Consider the following 23,179-nt stretch of genomic DNA (forward strand, 5'->3'; position numbering starts at 1 on the left):
GATTTTTTTTTTAAATATTTATTTTTTAATTATCGGCGGACACAACATCGTTGTTGGTATGTGGTGCTGAGGATCGAACCCGGGCCGCACTCATGCCAGGCGAGCGCGCTACCGCTTGAGCCACATCCCCAGCCCTCTTTTGTTGATTTTTGCATGGTATGTCTTTTTCTATTCTTTTACTTTCAACTTACTTATATTTCTAAATGTAAAGTTTTTTTATTGTTAGCATACAGGCAATGTGAGTATGTGTGTGTGTGTGTGTGTGTGTGTGTTTAATCAGCTGCATCAGTCTCTGCCTTTTTATTGTTGAGTTTGATTCATTTACACTAAATGTGCTTGCTGAGAAGGTAGAATATAAGTCTGCCATTTTGTGATTTGCTTTCATTGTATCTTTTTTTAAAGATCATTTTCTAACTTTTTTTTGAGAGAGAGAGAGAGAGAGAGAGAGAATGAATTTTTAATATTTATTTTTTAGTTTTTGGCGGACACAACATCTTTGTTTGTATGTGGTGCTGAGGATCGAACCCGGGCCATACGAATGCCAGGCGAGCGCGCTACCGCTTGAGCCACATCCCCAGCCCTTTCATTGTGTCTTATGTATTTGTTGTTGTTGCTCCTCTATTCCTCCATTGCTGCCCTCTTTTTGTTGTTGTTGTTGTTAAGTAGATATTTTCTGGTATACCATTTTTATCCATTTGTCATTTTAAAAATTATTTTTATATTTTCTTGGTGGTGGCCTTGAGGATTTTTTAATTAGTATTTTAATGTATAGTAATCTAATTCATATAAGTATTACCTTAATTAGAGTGCTATTTAAAAAAAAAAAACAACTTTGCTCTTACAGAGCTTCTTTTGCACTTCTCCCCCCCCTTGTGCTGGTGTTGTCATTCCATGACATATTTATGCCTCATATGTTCACCACCACAGACTTGTAAGTATTGTTGTATGCTTTTGTCTTTTAAATGAAGGGTGTGGGGGGGGGAGTTTTGTTTTTATGTTTATAAAAACCGAGTAGATTATTTTGCTTGTGCTGTTTATTTCTTCAGGTGTGTTCAAGTTACTGTCAAGGTAACTTGAATATTCCCTTTTATTATTTCTTGGAGAGTTCTACTGGTGGTAAATTTGCTCAGTTTTTGTTTATCTTAGAATGTCAAATTTGCATTTATGTTTTAATGGTTTTTGGGGGGGGAGTAGGGAGGGTATAAAATTAGTGACTAACAGTCTTTTTTTTAGCATCTTGAAACTGTCTCTTAACTCTCTTTTGTCCTCCATGAAGTCCTTCTGTACAAGATGAATCACTTCTCTCTTGATTCTCTCAAGGTTCTCTCTATTCCTTACTGAAAGTAGGGTGTTGGGCTTTTGACGTTTGATTTTTATATACATAAGTTTAGATATTTTTTTAGGTTACCTTATCTGGAGTTATTCATTGTGTTTTAGGTGAATTTGGGAAGTTTTCAGTCATTATTTCTTGAAATGGATTTTATCTCTTTTTTCTGGAACTGCAATTATTCAGGCATCTATATGCTTAATGGTGTTCTTTGGGTCTTGGAGGTCCTGTTGGTATTCCTTCATTTTCCTCTGTTTTTCATACTGAACAATCTCATTTGATTTATTTCCAAATTTGCTGATTTTTTTCTTCTCTCTGCTCAGAAATATACTATTGAACTTATTAGTTTTTCATTTTGGTTATTGTACTTTTCCAGAATTTTTACTTGGTTCCTTTTCATATTTCTCTCTCTTCATTGATATTCTAGTTTTTTTGATACATTGCTGTGCTTCCCTTTAGCTCTTTTTCTAAGAAATTTTAGTTGCAGATGGACACGATACCTTTATTTTATTTAAATTTATGTGGTGCTGAGGATTGAACCCAGTGCCCATGCATGCAAGGCAAGCACTCTACCACTGAGCTACAACCCCAGCCCTTCCCTTTAGTTCTTTAGACCTGGTTTCCTTTAGTTCTTTGAGCATATTTGTCTTGTCTAGTTAGTCCAACACCTGAGCTCACATGAGGAAAGTATTTTCAGTGTACAGGCAGCCTTTTCTTGTTTATTTTTATGTCCCACTTTTTATTTTGATAAAAATGACAGAAAAACTAAAATAGTGTAGAGATTATGAAAATCTGACATACTCCCTTCCCCAGAGTTTGTTGCTGCCTTTTGTTACTATTGTTGTTTATTGATTTTTCTAAACCAGGTCTCTGAAGTCTGCATTCTGTGTCCTGTAATAAAAACCTGAAGACTGTGCTTGATTACCTTAATGGTCAGATAATGATTAGAAAGTCTCCTAGTTTTCCCTGATGGACTCTGTGTAGTATACCTTTGTCATTCAGCCAGATAGCTTACCTTTCTGTCTTAGCCTTTGCTTTTTGGGGGGGAAGAGGGAGGGGGTGGGAGGTTCCAGGGATTGAATTCAATCAAGTGGTGGAGTGGTATTTGACCTCCAAGCCACATCCCCAGTCCTATTTTTTATTTTATACAGAGACAGGGTCTCTCTGAGTTGCTTAGCGCCTCACTTTTGCTGAGGCTGGCTTTGAACTCAGGATCATCCTGCCTCAGCCTCCAGAGCTGCTGCTATTACAGGTGTGTGCCACCGCACCTAGCCTTTGATCTATCTTGAAGCCAGATTTTTTTTTTTTTTTAAATTAAGCCCCTCATTAATTTGAAAACATTATAAGATTTTTCAAACTCAAACTCTATTTTCTTTTTCACTTAAAAATTTTCCCCTTTGGTTGTAGATGGACCAATACCTTTACTTTATTTATTTTTATGTGGTGCTGAGAATGTAACCCAGTGCCTCACACGTGCTAGGCAACCCCACCCATCTCTTTCACTTTTGTTTCAAGTTTATGAATCCAAACATTTACTAGGATATTTTTTAAGAGTTGTTTTTCTTAAATATTTGGTTAACTTCTGAAAGTTTATACATTGCACAGTATCAAGAGTTCTTATGTAGGTGGAATGGTTCATAACTTACTGGAGGTGAAATTTACAAGCTTAGTTGGAAAGTCTAATGTAAGAAAAACATTACATAGGAAATGAATTTGTTTTTATTTTAGGTTGGATTAGTTATTCAGTTTAGTTTAAGCTTTGATTAACCACAGTTAAATGTTTATTTATTCAGCTGTGAATTGATGATAACACTGCTTTATATAGGTAAAAGGTGAGGGGAAATAATTAATTGAAAGTCAGTTTTCTCAAATGGCATTACTTTTCTAAACTATAGGTTCTATGATTCTGTCTGTATGTATACATATATGTATTCCTCTATAAAATGGGAATATTATGTGCCTAATATAGCCCGATTTTGAGATAGGCAAAAGTGTAACACATCCTTATGAACCGCCTGGCACTTTGAACATTAGGTCAGCAGGGATAGGAGGACAGCCTAGGTCAGACAAATAAAATTTATAAACTGTTACACATCCAAGTTAAAATTTCAATATGGTATTGAAATAAACATAATTATTATTTATCATTAGCTGTATTTTCAGAAGGTACTGCATAACAACTTAGCACCATACAATGTATGTGGATAATTAACACATTTTTGTGATTCTAAAATGTGTATATTTTTTACTATGGGTCATTTGGAATATAGAGTAGTACAAAAGAAAACAACATCCATGTGCAACCTTCTGGCACAGATAATTGCTATCTTTTTGGTGAATCTATAGTTGTATTTTTTTCTTCTCCAGTTATTGATCTAACCCAGAATACTAGGCAAGTTTTCTACCAATGAACTACATTTCAGCCCTGGTGTACCTATACTTTTCTATCCTATGTCCATCACATTGTTATTGGTGCTTTCCCTATCAAAAACTATTCTGCAAAAATGTGATTTTTAAAAATTACAAAGTTCTGCTCACCAGATCATCACCATTTGCTTCACTCATTTGAACATTGTAATGGTCATGCATCCTTGAAGGCAGATCTTGGTGCCTTTGTCTGTCTAGAGCTACTAAAGCTCTCTCCAATAATAAATGTCATTGTCAAAATGCTCACATAGGGCTTCCCAGCCTGTTTAATTTAGTTTTTGCCTTAAGACAGGCCAACAAGACATCTCCTTGTATTTAATTCGTATCTCTGAGGGCTAATAAGATTCAACATTGTTTCTTTAAGGTTACTAGCCCTAGATGTTTATTTTTGTCATTTAAAAGTGGTGTTTTTTGTTTTTTTTAATACTTTATTTTTGCAGCACTGGGAGTAGGACTCCAGGGCCTCATGCATGCTAGGCCAGTGCTCCACCACTACAACCCCAGCCCCATTACTTTAAATGTATAGGACACGTAGATACATGACCATAATGTATATTAATTTTTATCTGTCAAATCTTTGTACTTTAATATTACTGTCAATTTTGTTAAGATTTTTATTTTTCTTCTTTTCCTTCCTGTCAGTACTAGGGATGGACCCAGGGCCTCACACATGCCAGGCAAGAGCCCTACCACTGAGTTATATCCCCAGCCCATTAAGGATATTTTTGTATTTTTTAACATATAAAAGTTGGAAAATTTTGTATTCTCAAATATGTCACAGTCTTGTCCTTTTTTATACTTTCTAAATTTAAAATATTCTTTCAAACCCCATAGTTTCATGCAAGTAATCACTTGTATTCATCTGTTTGCGTATGATTTTTTTCCCCCTGTGGTACTGGCGTCAAACTCAGACCTCATGCATGTTAGCCAAGTGCTCTACTACTGAGCTACCTCCCCAGCCCTGCCTTGTGATTCTATTTTTAAACTTACCTTTTACTTTTAAAGTGTGTTTTATATAGATGGAGGTACTCTTTTCCCTTTTGTAGAATAAATTGCCCCAAGAGGCATTTATTGAATTCTCCTTTCTTCACCAATTTAAAATCCTACCTTTATATTTATTTTTTAAATCTTTTTACTTCAGTCCACAAATCCGATCTTATCTCCCATGTTTGTTAACATTTTTTTTTCCATGTGGTGGTAAAAATTTCCACCATTTAATTATTTGGGGGAATTTTCACTTTATTTTTTCCTGTATGTATTAGAATTATTGTCATGTTCCCTCCCTTTCTTTGGAGGTTTGATTTGGTTCTTTTAAGGAGAATCAATAGTAATATAATACAGAGTGTTTCCATTTAATTCTTGGAGGGTTTTTGTATTTGGCAAGTTTTTCTTTTTAAATCATTTCAAAAACATGACTGCTTTCTCCATATAGAATCTGAATGGAAAATCTACATGGAGAAATACATACATAAATTTTTAAGTTTATTTCTTCACATTTTATAATTTGTTGCGCTACTGTGAATGGACTGCTTTTTCTGGACAAACCTCTTCCCCAAATTTTTGATGCACAAATGACATTGTTCATGTGAATCTTACTATCTTAAGTTTTTAGTTATGATCATGGTGGTTCTATCATATTTATATTTATCTTTATAATATGCCCTATTTCTTAAATGACTTTTATTTAAAAATATTTGTTTCATATAAATTGTTACTTTCAAGTTTTTTTCATACATATGTTCTATGATGTATGTTTTTCAAATTAAAACATTTATTTTTAATCTGCTTCTTTAAGAGGAAATATTTTGACTTTTCAAAATTGTTTGCATAAGAGTTGGGGATGTGGCTCAGTTGGTTGGGTGCTTGCCTCATATGCCCTGGGTTCAATCCCTAGCACCATATACACATAAAAAAAAGTTGTTTGCATTAAAAAAAAGTTAAGCTTTTTTTTTTTTATTAGAAAATCATTTAAAATTATCACTAAAAATTGTTTTCAGGGGCTGGAGTTGTGGCTCAGCAGTAGAGCGCTTGCCTAGCACATGCGAGGCCCTGGGTTTGATCCTCAGCACCACTTAAAACTAAATGAATAAAATAAAGGTATTGTGTCAAAAAAAAAAAGAGAGATTGTTTTCATAGGATTTAAGATGAAATGAGTGATGATATGAATTATTTTCCAAGATGTGTATGTGTGAACACATATATGAACTCACAAATATATACAACTTGTGAATTTATCTTCAGGTGTTTTAAACAAATTATGAAAATTCAGCCAATTGAAATATTAAAACTTAGTTCTACTGAAGAAAATAAGTACAGCTTAGTATATTCTATTTATAGGAATATATATTACAAATAGAATTTTAGTTTACACATTCATTATAGCACACTACGAATTGGACAAGTAACCCTTCAAATTATTTAGCACATTTAGTCTTTACAAGAGCCCTCTGTGGCCTCATTCCCATTTTAAAGAAACCTGACCCCAGGAAAGGTTAAATAGTGTGTACAACTGGATATCCCTGTTGCTTCAAGACTTGAGTTGATCCTTAAATTTCATTATTTCTTTTAACCCCCTGTGACCAGTGTCTTCCCAGATGTAATCTCAGTGGATTTAGAGAGTGTGGAGTAAAAAAACTTTTGTACAGTTGGGCAGCTATTCCCACTGTGGGTTATTTTATCAGTCATATTTAGACACTTGTAAGATTAAGTGTGCTTAGTGAAATTTACATTGGTAATTTGAGTTTTCTTTCCCTTTTCTTCTTTTTTTCTCTCATTCGTAAGTATAGTGTTTCCATGTTAATAGTCTTTCTACTATTGGGAATTGATTTTTTTTCCAGTTTTTAACTGATACATAAAAACATAAAAATAGAACACATTAATGGATACTGTGTTATGTTTTGATATGTATACATTGTGTAATGTGGATTTCTTAAATTGTTCTAGTTAATGGTTTTATTTTCCAATTGTATAGTTTTTGTATAGTTCAAAAAGGTGTGAGAAGGAAAATTGCATTTTAGGTAGTAGATGATATAGAGGAACCAATTTATAAAATTCACACAGGATTTTTTTCCACTACACATTACCAAATTCTAAATTAGGGGTACATGTCTTGTATATCCAGCAACTTAAATGATAGAAGGAATTCTAACACCTGTTTTTGTTGTTGTTGTTTGTTTTGTTTTGTTTTTAGATGCAGTTGTGGAATGTGATTTATTTTTCTTGGTTCTTTTTAGTTATATAAAACATTAAGGTTCATTGTGACAAAATTACAAAAGCATGGAATATAATTTGTTCTAATTCAGTCCCCAATACTTCCCTTTTCCCTCCCCTCCCCCTCCCCCTGGTCCCTTCCCTCTACTGATCTTTCTCCTATTTACTTACAGCTGTGTGTGTGTGTGTGTGTGTGTGTGTGTGTGTGTGTGAGAGAGAGAGAGAGAGAGAGAGAGAGAGAGAGAGAGAAAGGTGGATATACATGATGGTGAGTTTCATTGTGGACTATTCTTATACTAACACTTATTCTTAAACCAGCCTTTTTAGGGGGAAGTTTCTTCCTAAATAAGAGAATAATACTTTAATCTTTTACATCTTTTCACTTCAATGTAGGGCACAACTCAAAAATTAGTCTAGGGGCTGGGGATGTGGCTCAAGCGGTAGTGCGCTCGTCTGGCATGCTTGTGGCCCAGGTTCGATCCTCAGCACCACATACAAACAACGATGTTGAGTCCGCTGATAACTAAAAAATAAATATTAAAAAATTCTCTCTCTCTCTCTCTCTCTCTCTCTCTCTCTCTCTCTCTCTCTCTGTGTCTCCCTCTATCACTCTCTCTTTAAAAAAAAAAATTAGTCTAGGACTGGGAATGTAGTTCAGTGGTGGAGTAGTTGCCTAATATGCATGAGGCTCTGGGTTGGATTGCCAGCACTGCCAACACAATTAACCAATGAATAGGGCTTTAGTTCCCTGGTTATTTAGCATTCATAAGGCCCTGGGTTCAATCCCCAGTATCACAACTAAACAACCCAATCAACAACAAACAACAAAAACATCCACAAAAACTAATGTTTTTATTTTTATTTATTTATTTATTTATTTATTTATTTATTGTTGGTTGTTCAAAACATTACATAGTTCTTGATATATCATATTTCACACTTTGATTCAAGTGGATTGTTTTTAATAAGAAAAAAGCAAAGCACAATTTTTCCTTATTTGTTAGTATATTTTGTACTATCACACAATCTTCAGTCTGTATAGCATGACTATAAACGTTCAGGGATTAGAGAGAGGTAGCTAAAATATTTAAGCATGGTTGCTCATTACCTTTTCAAGAGGTATTAAAGGACTGGCAACATTTCTGAAAATGTTAAATAAATTTCAACTCTTAAAAATTTTTACTGTGGCTATCAGCAGAAATCTGAATTTTTATTTTATGAAAAAACAATTTTATGGGGGCTGGGGATGTGGCTCAAGCGGTAGCACGCTCGCCTGGCACGCATGCAGCCCGGGTTCGATCCTCAGCAACACATACAAACAAAGATGTTGTGTCTGCAGAAAACTAAAAAATAAATATTAAAAAATTCTCTCTCTCTCTCTCTTAAAAACAATTTTATAATACAAGCACAGCCAGAAAGGGTAAAAAGTAAAAAATCAAAAACTTTGAGTTTATTCGATTTTACATAAATTTCCACTATGCTGATGATCAAAGTCTTCTGTGCAATAAGCAATCATTGTATCACCGAGCTCCATCCCAGCTCCTCTACTTTGTTTTGAAAGCAGTCAGAAAAGCAACATAAAAGTTTCATTTCATTTGTGAGTTTTCTCTCTAGTTGCCAACTTCAAACACTTTAAATTCTAAATATTAAGGTTAGTAAAGAAACAGGTATATCTCACATTTAAAAGTATTCTTAATTTTCTTATAAGTTTATAGGCATCCTAGTCAAACTACCATGGAAATCTTTGCATAAGAAACATTTCAGTAATTTTCCTTCTTGAAACTCTTTCATGATATACAACTATCATGGTTGACCTCAGATTATCAGGCTAGCTTTGGAAAGGCACATTTTATTTACATTTACAAGAGTCAGAACTGAAAAAAAAAAAAAGTCAATTAAAGCACAGAGATTTTATCTTATTTAAAGTAAAAATGTGTTATCCTAGGCAAGCCAGCCAATTGCTTTGTAAAGTTCCCATTTCCCCTAAATAGCTAATAAATAAAGCCCATTTCTTGTTTAACATGCCTGACACTTTTTATTTTCTTGGAAAGAGACATTTTTCATGTATGTAGAAAACATAATCATTTAAAATAAACCTAATAAATTTCTTTCTCTTTTAGGGGGCGGAATTCATTCCTTAGTTTGCTTTTAGTGTTTCTGAAATAACCAGGATATAATTTGGAGTATTTAGGTAAGAGTTGGAAAAGAGAAACTCAAATGTTCTTTATGTTTTATAATTCTGCAATTTTACATCTGTTGATAAATACCAAAGGTGATATAGTCATTTTCTTCCTTTCTTTCTTTCTTTCTTTCTTTCTTTCTTTCTTTCTTTCTTTCTTTCTTTCTTTCTTTCTTTCTCTCTTCCCCCTCCCCCTCCCCCCCACCTCCCTCTCTTTTCTTCTTTCTTGTGCTGGGGGTGGATTCCAGGGTATGCCCTACCTCTAGTTACATCCCACCCCTGATTTTCTGTCTTCTCGCTGTACTGTCATGCCTGGCATGGAAAGTCATGTCCTGAGAAGCCCTCACATAATTGTCTGTTCTGATACTTAAAATAATAGAAATCATTTTGAGCATTGGTTATCTCAACTGATTAATAACCTTGTCTAATTGGATTGTTTGAGTAGGCATCTCTTTCTGGCTTTCTTTTTGTTGTGATGGACAATAGCAATTGAGTGTTAGGAAACTGAACTTCTGAATGCCCAGTGGTTTGGTATAAATTTGCTAGAGGGCACAGAGGGTAGAGAGAGTCATGTTGAATCAAGTCAATTTTAACAACCAGCAGGAACTCGACTGTAGCATCATTTTCCCTAAAAGGATATTCTGGTTGCTTGAGAGAACCTTCCTACATACATGTTGTTCATAAACCAGATGGATATTTCCTGTTTATAAGTACTGCACATGCGTGTGCACACTCATAAGCACACACACACATCTACTTGTGCATTTTCCCATTTATTTCTCAACATTGGTCCTAGACTCTTAACAAACTTCACAGTACCAAGTACTATGGCTGGTTCTGCCTTTGTCTCCTTCCACCTGTTCTCAGTCTGAAGATAAAATTTCCTGTGTTTAAACACAAAATGAGTTCCCAAGCCACAAAGAATAGTTCCAGGGGCAATCCATGTTGGTGTCGTTTAAGAAGGCTTATTCAGTTACATATTAAAGTAACTGGCTCCTGTTAGCCCAGCTTTGTTGAAACCCTGAAAATCCCCAGCCCTCAGAAGGAAATAGGTGTTTTCTAGAACAACTTTAAAGAAACACAGGTAAGTAAGGTCCTAGTTATTATGGACAGTGCTGAGGAAAAAGGATAAATGGGGTTTGGACTCCAGTTTCAATGGTGCTGACCTGCAGCTGTCATTGGTAAAACCAGGCAGATGATACTTTACCATTTTTGTTTGTTACCTCCCAAGCCTTAAGTACCTGCCAATTTTCTCAGGCTCCATTTTTCTTCTGCCAGAAGGATTCCCATCATGCAGGTGTGTCTGTGGTGAAACCTTTCTCTAAGTCCGGGAAAGTCTTTATTTTGTCTTTGTTTTTAAAATATATTTTCCCTAGATGTAGAATTGCAGGTTGGCAATTATCATTTAGTTCTTAAAAAAAAAATTGTAGCTATAGATGGACGGCATACTTTTATTATTTTTGTGTGGTGCTAAGGATCGAACCCAGTGCCTCACATGTGTTGGGCAAGGCTCTGCTGCAGAGCCCTAGCCCTAGCCCTATTGTTTAGGTCTTTAAACAAGTTCTTTTAGTTTTATCTTTTTGCTTCATTGTTTTTTTTTTTTTTTAATCTTTGAAATTTTTATTGCTCAATTATTATTATAGATAATAGTGAGATTCAGAAAACTTTACTTAAATTTTTACCATTTTTTTGTACATTTGCTCTATATTTCTTTTTTTTTTTATTGTTGGTCGTTCAAAACATTACATAGTTCCTCATACATCATATTTCACAGTTTGATTCAAATGAGTTATGAACTCCCAATTTTATCCCGTATACAGATTGCTGCATCACATCAGTTACCCTTCCATTGATTGACATATTGCCTTTCTAGTGTCTGATGTATTCTGCTGTCTATATTATTCTCTACTATCCCCCCTCCCCTCCCCTCCCCTCCCCTTTTCTCTCTCTACCCCTTCTACTGTAAATCACTTCTTCCATTTGAATTATCTTGTCTTACCCCTCCTTTCCTCTTATATGTCATTTTGTATAACCCTGAGGATCGCCTTCCATTTCCATGCGATTTCCCTTCTCGTTTCCTTTCCCTCCCACCTCTCAACCCTGTTAATGAAAATCTTCGTCTCAAGCTCTTCGTCCCTACCCTGTCCTTGTTTCCTCCCCTTATATCAGAGGAGTCATTTGGTATTTGTTTTTTAAAGATTGACTAGCTTCACTTAGCATAATCTGCTCTAATGCCATCCATTTCCCTCCAAATTCTATGATTTTGTCATTTTTAAATGCAGAGTAATACTCCATTGTGTATAAATGCCACATTTTTTTAATCCATTCATCTATTGAAGGGCATCTAGGCTGATTCCACAATCTTGCTATCATGAATTGTGCTGCTATGAACATCGATGTAGCAGTGTCCCTGTAGCATGCTCTTATTAGGTCTTTAGGGAATAGACCGAGAAGGGGAATAGCTGGGTCAAATGGTGGTTCCATTCCCAGCTTTCCAAGAAATCTCCATACTGCTTTCCAAATTGGCTGCACCAATTTGCAGTCCCACCAGCAATGAACAAGAGTGCCCTTTTCCCCACATCCTCTCCAGCACTTATTGTTGTTTGACTTCCTAATGGCTGCCAATCTTACTGGAGTGAGATGGTATCTTAGGGTAGTTTTGATTTGCATTTCTCTGACTGCTAGCGATGGTGAGCATTTTTTCATGTACTTATTGATTGATTGTATGTCCTCTTCTGAGAAGTGTCTGTTCAGGTCCTTTGCCCATTTATTGATTGGGTTACTTGTTGTCTTATTGTTTAATTTTTTGAGTTCTTTATATATTCTGGTTATTAGGGCTCTATCTGAAGCAAAAATCCTCAATAAAATTCTGGCGAACCGGATTCAAATACATATCAAAAAAATTATACACCATGATCAAGTAGGATTCATCCATGGGATGCAAGGCTGGTTCAATATACGGAAATCAATAAATGTTATCCACCACATCAATAGACTAAAAAATAAGAACCATATGATAGTCTCGATAGACGCAGAAAAAGCATTCGACAAAGTACAGCATCCCTTTATGTTCAAAACTCTAGAAAAATTAGGGATAACAGGATCATACCTCAACATTGTAAAAGCAATATATGATAAGCCACAGGCCAGCATCATTCTGAATGGAGAAAAATTGAAGGCATTCCCTCTAAGATCTGGTACAAGACAGGGATGCCCTCTCTCACCACTTCTGTTCAACATAGTCCTCGAAACACTGGCCAGAGCAATTAGACAGACGAAAGAAATTAAAGGGATAAAAATTGGAAAAGAAGAACTTAAATTATCACTATTTGCAGATGATATGATTCTATACCTAGCAGACCCAAAAGGGTCTACAGAGAAGCTATTAGAGCTAATAAATGAATTCAGCAAAGTGGCAGGATATAAGATCAACACGCATAAATCAAAGGCATTCCTGTATATCAGCGACAAATCCTCTGAAACGGAAATGAGGACAACTACTCCATTCACAATATCCCCCCCAAAAATAAAATACTTGGGAATCAACCTAACAAAAGAGGTGAAAGATTTATACAATGAAAATTACAAAACCCTAAAGAAAGACGTAGAAGAAGACCTTAGAAGATGGAAAAATATACCCTGCTCATGGATAGGCAGATCCAACATCATCAAAATGGCGATATTACCAAAAGTTCTCTATAAGTTCAATGCAATGCCAATCAAAATCCCAGCTGCATTTCTTGTAGAAATAGATAAAAGAATCATGAAATTCATATGGAATAATAAAAGACCCAGAATAGCAAAAACAATACTAAGCAGGAAGTGTGAATCAGGCGGTATAGCGATACCAGACTTCAAACTATACTACAGAGCAATAGTAACGAAAACAGCATGGTACTGGTACCAAAACAGGCGGGTGGACCAATGGTATAGAATAGAGGACACAGTAACCAATCCACAAAACTACAACTATCTTATATTTGATAAAGGGGCTAAAAGCATGCAATGGAGGAAGGATAGCATCTTCAACAAATGGTGCTGGGAAAACTGGAAATCCATTTGCATCAAAATGAATCTGAATCCCTATCTCTCGCCAAGCACAAAAGTTAACTCAAAATGGATCAAGGAGCTTGATATTAAATCAGAGACACGGCATCTGATAGAAGAAAAAGTTGGCTACGACCTACATGCTGTGGGGTCGGGCTCCAAATTCCTCAATAGGACACCCATAGCGCAAGAGTTAACAACTAGAATCAACAAATGGGACTTACTCAAACTAAAAAGTTTTTTCTCAGCAAAAGAAACAATAAGAGAGATAAACAGGGAGCCTACATCCTGGGAACAAATCTTTACTCCACACACTTCAGATAGAGCCCTAATAACCAGAATATATAAAGAACTCAAAAAATTAGACAATAAGACAACAAGTAACCCAATCAATAAATGCTTCATTGTTTTCCATGAGATTTTGTCATCATGTTTATCATCATTTATCCTTCTAATTCTGTTTTTATGATTTTGTTCTGCCTACCATCAATTTTGAGCAGTTTGAATATGATGAGCCTGGGTGTAGTTTTTTTTTTTTTCCTTGTTTCTTATGCTTGGACTTCACTGAATATTTTCAAGCTGTTGTTATAAGATTTTTATTACATTTGGAAATTTTTGGTCATTATTTCCTCAATCATTTTTTTGTGCTTCACTCCTCTGAATTTTAATATATATCGCTCTCTCTCTCTCTCTCTCTCTCTCTCACACACACACACACACACACACACACACACACACACACACGGCTACTAGAGGTTGACCCGAGTTTACTGATGCTCTCTGTATTTCCCCCCATCTCTCTTTTCTTTTTTTTTTTTTTTAAAGAGAGAGTGAGAGAGGAGAGAGAGAGAGAGAGAGAGAGAATTTTTAACGTTTATTTTTTAGTTCTCGGCGGACACAACATCTTTGTTGGTATGTGGTGCTGAGGATCGAACCCGGGCCGCACGCATGCCAGGCGAGCGCGCTACCGCTTGAGCCACATCCCCAGCCCCTCTCTTTTCTTTTTAAAATCTGAGTTTTGTGTGGAATAACTTCTATTTCTGTGTCTTCAAGTTCAGTAACTTACATTTTGTGTGATCCACTATTAATCTTATGCAGCGCTTTTTTCAACTCTATAAGTTTGATTCCAATCTTCAATAATTTTTTTTTAAATCTTTTTTTTGTAGTTGTAGAAGGACAGAATGCTTTTATTTCATTTGTTTTTACTTTTATGTGGTGCTGAGAGGATCGAACCCAGTGCCTCACGCATGCTAGGCAAGCCCCCTGCCTCTGAGCTACAGCCCCAGTCCTCTCCCCCTACCTTTTTAAATTTACTTCAGGGACTGGGTTTATACCTTAGTGGTAGAGTGCTTGCCTAGCATGTTTGAGGCACTGGGTTTGATCCTCAGCACCACATGAAAATAAACAAATAAAAAGTAAAGAAATAAAAAAATTCACTTCATGTCTGTACTTAATCTTTCCTGTAGCTTCTTGGATATATGGATATATCACAGTTCTTTGTAATGGCCTTGTCTATTCATTTTATCATTGGTGTCATTTCTGGATCTCTATTTTGTTGCTTCTTTGCATTCTTGCAAATTTTTTAATGAAACTTAATATGGTGAATTTTATATTTTAGAGTGCTGGCCATTTTTGTTCATAAAAATGAACAAAATGTTCATTGGACATAAATGTTCTTGAACTTTCTTTTATAATGCAGTTAATTTACTCAAAGCAGTTTGGTCCTAGGGAAGCTTACTTTTAACCTTTTTAAGGTCAGATCAGAGAAGTCTTTATCCAAGGGTTCTTTTCTCCCCACTGTTGAGATAATAACCATTGAATTACTCTATCTGATGTCCTGTGAATTTAGTTTTTCTTCCCTGGCTGGTGAGAGCAAGGACAATTTATGAACTGTAGTAAACCCCAGGAATTGTTTTCTTTGCTTTTTGCTGGTGGTTCTTTATCCAGCTGTGGATAATTTCCTCACCTGCATGCACAGATTAAGACTTAGCCAGAAACTTCAGGGGGTGCCCTCTGCAGACATCCAGAGCTCTCTTTCTGGTCAGACTCTAGTTGCTTCTGCCTACCTGGGTGCTCAGCTCTGTCCCTTCACATGAATAAAGACCAGAGACTCCTCCTTGTTCCCTGTCTTGTCCTGTTGACTCGGGACTTTTTTCAGATAATAAATTGAGGCAAACATAGTGCTTCCCTTGCTCATCACCACCTCACAAATCATTGCCCCGTCCAGTGTCCAAAAACCATTTTTAAAGGTGTGTTTCTTACTTGTTTGGTAGAAGATGAATCCCACATTTAAAGGATTTAAAGTTTGTATGCAGACATTTTTTAAAATAAAATTACACTTTATCTCTTCTAAAAAATTCCAGCTTAGAAATTAATAATGTGTTTGCCTCAATTTATTATCTTTCCACAGTCAAGAGAATAATAGCGCAATGTTCAGAATATGGTATATTCCCTTGTGTTCAAAGAAAAATTAAGACAGCCCCCCAAACAAAAACAAATAGCCTCCTTTAGTTTAAATTGGAACAAAATGAGAATTTTTTCCTCTGTTTAAGTCAGATTGATTGCAGATAAATTAAAGGGCTTTGATATCATCAGCAAAGAATTGTTATGGGCTCAAGAACAAATGCAAGTGTTCTTGGAAAAGGTTTGTGGGTGTACTTAGGGCGTCTTTGTTATTTTCCCTTGCTTTGAATGAGAAAAGAAGCTTATTTATTTTTATAGTAATGTTTCCTCAAAGTGATTGTATAGCAACTGTAGAACATAACACTCTACATTACAAAGCTGAAACAAACAGAGCTTTGTACTGGGTACAGGGCATGATATCCAAACTACAAAAGTGTTCTTTAACAGGGTGAGAATCTGAGTGCGGTTCCTGTTTCCTGACTTGTTATTTTTAAGTGTGATTGATACCGTGCTCTTCACCAGAGAATGGTTAGTACTTAAGGAAACTGTTTAAAAAAAAAAAAAAAAGCAGACACTAAAATGAAAATGTGAAAAAAAAATCAAAAAACAATCACTGAAGTTTGGTTCTAACTTCTAGTTTCTTAGAGGGGCCACGTCAGACCACAGTTGTCATCTTTGCTCTTAGAAATGTTCACTGTTTCCAGATTACATTTTGGCCAATTTCAGAGGAGGCATCTAGGGACAGGCAGGAAGTGTATACTGAGTGAGAATCACAGTCCTGCACGATCCTGTGCACTGGCCTGGGCCTCAGCACAAAGCTCTCTGGTAGCTTCCAGCCGTGTGCCTCAGCTTATTACAGCACTGGGGCAGGTCTGAGCTGTCTCTGTCCTAGCAGAGTGGCGAGCAGGAGCAGGCCAGGTACAGCCAGACACACAGTGAACTAAGGAGGCACCGGGAGGCCACTTGGGACTTGGTGTCTGTGTTTCAGTTAAACCACAGTGTGTGGTCCCTGAACTTCCGAAACTCATTGTGTCTCTGGCCCTACACTGTTTTCTCCCCACAATCTCACCAGTGCTTTTTCATTTCCTTTCTTGTATATTTTCAGATCATTTTCCACCTGAATGTTGGACTTGCCACAAACACTTAAAAGGTAGCAGAGATGAGAGTATGCATTGTCTTTGAGAGACGTTCTTTCTCTGCTGTGTCGACGGACCTCCTGTGGAAAGCTGGATAGACATTGGGGTGCAGGGCTCCCATATGGCAGTCCGTGGAGGCTTGTTGTGCCCCCACGCTGTTCATTTTTTCTCTCTTCTTCTTTGCCATCCCCTCAAGGACCTCTGTTCTTCCTCTCCTTCCTTCTCTTAACTCTTGCCTTAGGCTTCGAGGAATCCATCCCTCTCTTAGCCAACATCTGGCAGTAAGCAAAGTTGGCCTTGGGGCCTCTTCCTCTTGTTCAGCCCAGGTCCCTCATGTGTAAAAAGCCAGCAGCAGCCCTGAGCTATCCCTGTCTGCCTGCAGGCTGACAGCGCCCTTCTGCGCCTCCTGAGCTGTGTTCCTACTGCCAATCATCATGGCCACCTTTAGGTTCTAACCACATTGAATTCTTTAGGACCTAGCTATGTTTTGCTGGATCCTATTATCTTAAAGGTATTAATGAACTCCAATAAATCTTATGAAGTAAAATTCCTGCTAAGGTGCCCTCAAGGCTGTCTGTAGGTGACTTCTGCTTGATACCATGACTCCTCTGCCTCATTAAAATTTACAACTTGTGGGGCTGAGGGTATGTCAATGGTAGAGCACTTGCCCAACATGCACAAGATCCTGGGTTTCATCTCCAGCAACACATACATACACACACATACACATTATAATAATAATAACAATAATAATACAATTTTTATTTTTATAAAAATAAATTTTAAAATGTTGAAAATGTACAACTTAGTTATGAAAGAGCTGAGAGGCTTCTGCTCATTCAAATTAGACTGTCACTCCTCACTTTGCTTTCCTACGGTTGCGGTTTGATGTAGAATGCCTTCCACCTAGCTCTTGGGTATACTTTATAGTGTTTGGGTCTTTACAGTGCCTCGTCTTCCTGGCTCTGGTGATGAGACAACACCCACTTGGTGACCACCCACTGGACTCACAGGGATTGTGGTTCCTGTGGAAAGCTTTGCTTTAGACCGTGGACAGCCTGTGTCTCACCATCCGGTTCAGAACTGTGATTGCCCAGTTTTCTGACTGTGGTATACACACCCCTTGTCAATATTGGGCCAATTATAAACAGATACGAGGCAAAGCCCTGTTGGATATAAAATATGAGTTCAGTTTGGCTACTGTTTTCCTTGGCCAGTTTTCATCAACATGTATTTTTAATGTTGGCAAAACAGCCCATGTACCCGGAACCCTGTAGGCATTGCTTTGTTTGAAAACAAATATATAGATACCCATTTCCTAGAACATCCTCAGACTTAAGGGAACCATAAAATTTTCAAGGCATCAACATTGGACTGGGCTTGAGCTTGAACTGCCAATTCACAGTGGGAATGCTGAGCAATGTGGCCACCTCATGTTCCATTACTGGTGGGAAACTCACTTGAGCCATCCTCCCATCCTTCCTGTGGGCTCTGCTTCACCAGCCCCACTGTTTTTATCATTTTTCTTTGGGGGGGGGTAATAACTTCTGCACTATCGGGTGACCAGGATACAGGAAAACTTAGGGAATCTTGAACTAGGTCGTTGGCCTTTCCAACAATGGATTGATTGTATTAGAAGGTTTGGGGGAGATAAGGAGCTCAAGGGTGATTTTCCTGTTCTGACCCCCATTCATTGTCATGGATCATTGGGAGTTACCTACAAATGAGAGGGGAAAACTGAGCCATCCTTCCTCTCTAGTGGGTGACCTTGACTTTTAAAAAGGAGGATCCAAAATAAATGTCTTGTGACTTTTTTTTAAATTTCATTAAAAAAAATTCTTGCAATGAATTTCTTCTGTTCCAGTAGCTTGTCACCTGTGTCCTAGATCTACCTGAAATGCTGTCATCCATCTGCAATGTGGATGACTCACAACTTGTCATGGCCAAGGCAGGCCACTTCCCCTTTGGGTGACCATCCCTAATTTAACTACCCAAGTGACTTCTGTGCAGGGGTGGAACTGAGAGTAAAGGCCTTGGGAAGAAGGGCTCCTGGTTTCTGATCTCTGTCATTGATTCTCTATTTTGGGATTTTTAACAGTAAGTCCATGCTTAAGTTCGTGTGTTGCTCCAGAGCAAAGCTTCATGTGGTCCTGGAATTACTTACCATCTGCCAGCCCAAGCATGGTGAAAAGCCCATGCTGAACATATGGAACTCTGAGCAAGTTTGAGGTTTTCCCAAAAAGAGAAGGGGAAATGAATAAAAATGAAACATTTAAAACAGGAATGTAATTTATATGTGACTTGGAAGATAGACTTTGCCAAAAAATAATTCTTATACAAAGTAAAATTTCCCCATGTTTATTCTTTTAAGCTCACAGCAAATTTTTGATGAAATGGGATGATTTCTTCAATTAATATTTTTGTTTTTTCTTGTTGATTTTTAAAGGAAGATTCATTCATTCCTGAGAGAAATAAGAGTAAAGTCAATGGCTGGCATTTCTCTACCATGTGTTACCCCTGAATGTTTAGGGAGGACACCTTCCTCTCCACCACCAATCATATACTTCCTCCTGTATCTTATCTCCAGGAGACATTTTTTGGGACCTGCACTCTCACACTTAGCTGGACTTTTCTCATAGAGAGCGTCCTCTCTGCCCTTGACTCCCTGCAGCCACGGGGAGATGCTCTGGCTTAAAGCATAGACAAGAACTTCCTGCAGGGCTGATGCTTGAGGACACAAGAGGAATACTCTCATCCAGGCAGCATGTCCTCAGAGTGTGCCCATATTCTGTGATGACATTATTGTCCCTGCTCCATCAGGACCTTACTACCATATGTGGCTTCTCCACATCCAGTGGTCTTGTCCTCTTAACTGCTTTAAGTTCTTCTGCAAAGACCAGTAAAGCCTGCTTTGACTTTAACTTTGGTGAATCCTCCCCCTTCTAATCCTAAACTTAAATTCCCCCTGTTCAAGAAATGCTTCCAGGTCTGGAAGTGTTGTTCTGTGGTAGAGCACTTGCCCAGCCTATACAAGTCCCTGGATTCAATCTCCAGTACAGAAAGAAAGAAGGAAGGAAGGAGCCAACTGAAACTTTTCTGGGTTCCCCGGAAGAGTGTACAGCATTTGGCATAAGACTGACATACAGATATCATAGATCCAGGCGGGTCACTTCCAGGGGAAAAGTAGTGATATAAAATTACCAGTTTGAGAATCAGTAGTGAAACAAAGATGAAGTGGAGACTTTTCCATGAGAGCTCTCATCCAAAGTGTTGAGACAATCTTTTGTTGATCATGTGAGCATTAATTTATTGCTATCTGCTTAATCCAGAATATCCTTCAGGACAGTATAACCATCATGAAACCTTGATGAAAAGCAAAAGCAACAATGAGAAGACATCTTAGAACTGAAAATAGTCTCAATATTCAGGGAAGATTAATGGCAATGTCATTTTCATTTGCAAAATTAAGGACATTCCTTATTATGCTTGAAAACCAAGAGTTAAATAGCTTGGGAAAGCCATTCCAAATAAAAACGGACATGCCTCCCATTTTGATTCTAAAATACCTATTCCTCACATCTCTGCTTGGGAATTGGGGGAATGGTAAGTATTTAGTCTCGCCAACGACCCGCACAGACAAGATGAGCTGGGCTTAAAAGAGCTGGCTGAAATATTAAGCTAAGAAAGCTGTGAAAAATCACATGACACAGAGAGCAGTTTTTCAGATTGAGGGATGGCTCTGCGACCTTAAGGGTCCGCATCCATGCTGGAAAGAGCGCTGGAAAAGAAATTGAGAGCCCACATATCTTTAATTTTATAGTGAAGATGTCAGAGGGGGATAAGGTTTCAAGGATGTAGTCTTGCTTCGTGATGTCTCCTGGTCAGCAGATTGATTGACATCTTGGCAAGTCACACCCATCTCAGGTACTGTGTGGAATCTTAGAGCTAGAGGTGGAGGTGCACCTGCATTATGCGTTCAGTCCCTGACAGGGAGTTCACAGAGCCAGGAAATACCTCAAGAGGCTACTATGCGCAACACAATCCTCACATAGCCCACAGATGGCTTGTGACAGTTTAGTCAACTTTTATGTTGCTATGACCAAAAGACCTGACAAGAACAACTTAGAGAAAGGAAAGTTTATTTTGGCTTACAATTTCAGAGGTTTAGTGCGTGGTTGGCCCACTCCATAGCTCTGAGCCTGAGATGAGGCAGAACATCATTAAAGAAGGGCATGGCAGAGGAAAGCATCTCAGGACATGGTGACTGGTGGGGGGGTGAGGGGCACGCGCGCCTGCCTCCTCTCCCCTGCTACCTCTCCCCCTCACCAAGGATGCACTCCCATGACCTGCTTCCTCCAGCCACACCCTTCTGGCCTACAGTTACTGCCCAGTTAACCCATCAGTGGATCAATACTGATTAGGCTACACCTCTTACAATCTAATTGTTTCACCTCTGAAAATTCTTGTATCACACATGAGTTTTGGGGGGGCACTTCATATATAAATCATAATAAAGGTTTTTCTTTGTTTTCTCTCAAAGTAAAAGTAGGACCTTGTTTTCATCAAGCAAATTGTGAAGTGTTCAATAATTCCTAGATTTAAGTGATTTCGGAAAGGAAAATAGCTATACCTTCATTCCTTTTTTTTTTTTTTAAATATGGATTCAGCATTTACTCATGTTTTTCCCTTAGAAGAGAACTATAATTGTCTCTCTCTATCCATCCAGGAGTGGTTTCATGATTCACCATTGATAACAACCATGGATGCTCAAAACCCTTCTGTAAAATAGCATAGCTTTTCCATATAATCTGTGTACATCCTCTTGAACACTTGAAATCATATCTAGGCGACTTATAATACCTAATACAACAGAAATGCTATGCAGACAAAAGGTGGAAACTGAGTTCTGGACAAATCCATTAAAACAGCACACCTCAGTGTATATTGGCTATATTTTTCTCATATGTAAAATACAGTTTTACCTAAACTCTGTTCACGATTTGTTTTAAGCAGAATAATGACCCCCAAAGATGTGCAAACCCCAATCCTCAGGACTTGTGAATATTTTAGTTTACATAGCATAGGGAATTAAAGTGATAATCAGACTCTCACGGTGAAGAAATTATTTTGGTTATCAGGTTAGGCCCAGTGTAGTCACAAGGGTCCTTAAGGCAGAAGCAAGAGTCGGAAGAGAACCACAGAAACAGCAGCTCAGTGAAAGAGACCTACTTGCCTGCCATCACTGACTTGAAAAGGAGGGAAGGGACCACCAGCCAGGGAAAGCAAGTGGCCTCCACCCGCTGGAAGTGCTGGGGAGATGGATTTTCCCCTAGAGCCTCCAGAGGGGAATGCAGTCCTGCTGAGACCCTGATTTTAGCCCAGTGAGAGCATGTGCTGGGATTCTGACCCACAGAATGATGAATCCAGTTTGCGGGAATCTGTTGCTGCAGTCACAGGACACACTAACTAATGATTCTAGTGGTCTCAAAGACTACTTCATAGCCAGAAGGGATCCTTACAGGCCTGGTATTTATTTTTTCTTTCTTTTCTTTTTTTTTTTTTTTTAGTTGCCAGTGGATTTTTACTTTATTTCTTTGTTTATATGTGGTGCTAAGGATCGAACCCAGGGCCTCACACATGCCAGGCAAGCGCTCAACCACTGAGCCACAACCCCAGTCCCCCTGCCTTGTATTTTTCAACAAAAAATTAACAGTGGGTGTTAGAATGAGGTCATCTACAGTTTCAAGAAGAAAGCTCAGAGCACTGCAGCCCAGCTGCCCTGTGTTCTGGATGTTACCAACAACCCAGCCTGTACTTTGGGGTGGGCGGGCAAACCCATGTGTTTCTACAGGGCATTTTGCCCAATTTCTGTTCTGTTTCAAATAGAAAAGCATTCAGACCTAGAGTTCCCAGTCTTACTCCAAAGCAACATTTTACTGATTTAATGCAGGAAAATAATTTTAAAAGTCTCCCAGTGAACAAAGATGGCTTTGTATTTCATGTGGAACTTCAGCAGATCACATGCCCTCATCATGTGGAGCACATGTTCCTCGTGTTATTATTAAAATGTTGATGTATTCCTCGACTTTGGAATACAGGAAGGTGATGCAGGTGACAACCTACTTACCAACCTGGATCTGATATCAGGCAATCAATCAATTACCAAGGAGATTTACTGATACATGGCTCTTGTTTGCTGTTAGATACATCCGTCAGTGTTCAGAGGCTAACACTGGGGGCCTCTACTGGGTCAGTTGTGACTCTGTTCCTGCCCAGGAAAGGCCAGCTAAGTTGTAGGTGCAACAGTGCTGGAGTGCTTTAGAGATTTGAAAGGTGTATTTTCCCTAAAAGCAAGCCATTCCACACCATATTGGAAAATTTTAGCAGGCTGAGCAAATTGGGGCATAATAAATGGGGGGAACTCTTGTGATATTTTTGCTATCTGCATGT

General features: G+C 37.9%; 1 protein-coding gene across 1 annotated transcript in view; it reads left to right on the forward strand.

Annotated features, from left to right (window-relative positions):
• Atp10a (ATPase phospholipid transporting 10A (putative)) overlaps positions 1-23,179 on the forward strand; it is a 186,169-nt gene that overhangs the window by 37,976 nt on the left and 125,014 nt on the right. The window lies entirely within an intron of this gene.

Source organism: Urocitellus parryii, chromosome 6 (genome assembly GCF_045843805.1).
Source record: "Urocitellus parryii isolate mUroPar1 chromosome 6, mUroPar1.hap1, whole genome shotgun sequence".
NCBI lineage: Eukaryota > Metazoa > Chordata > Mammalia > Rodentia > Sciuridae > Urocitellus > Urocitellus parryii.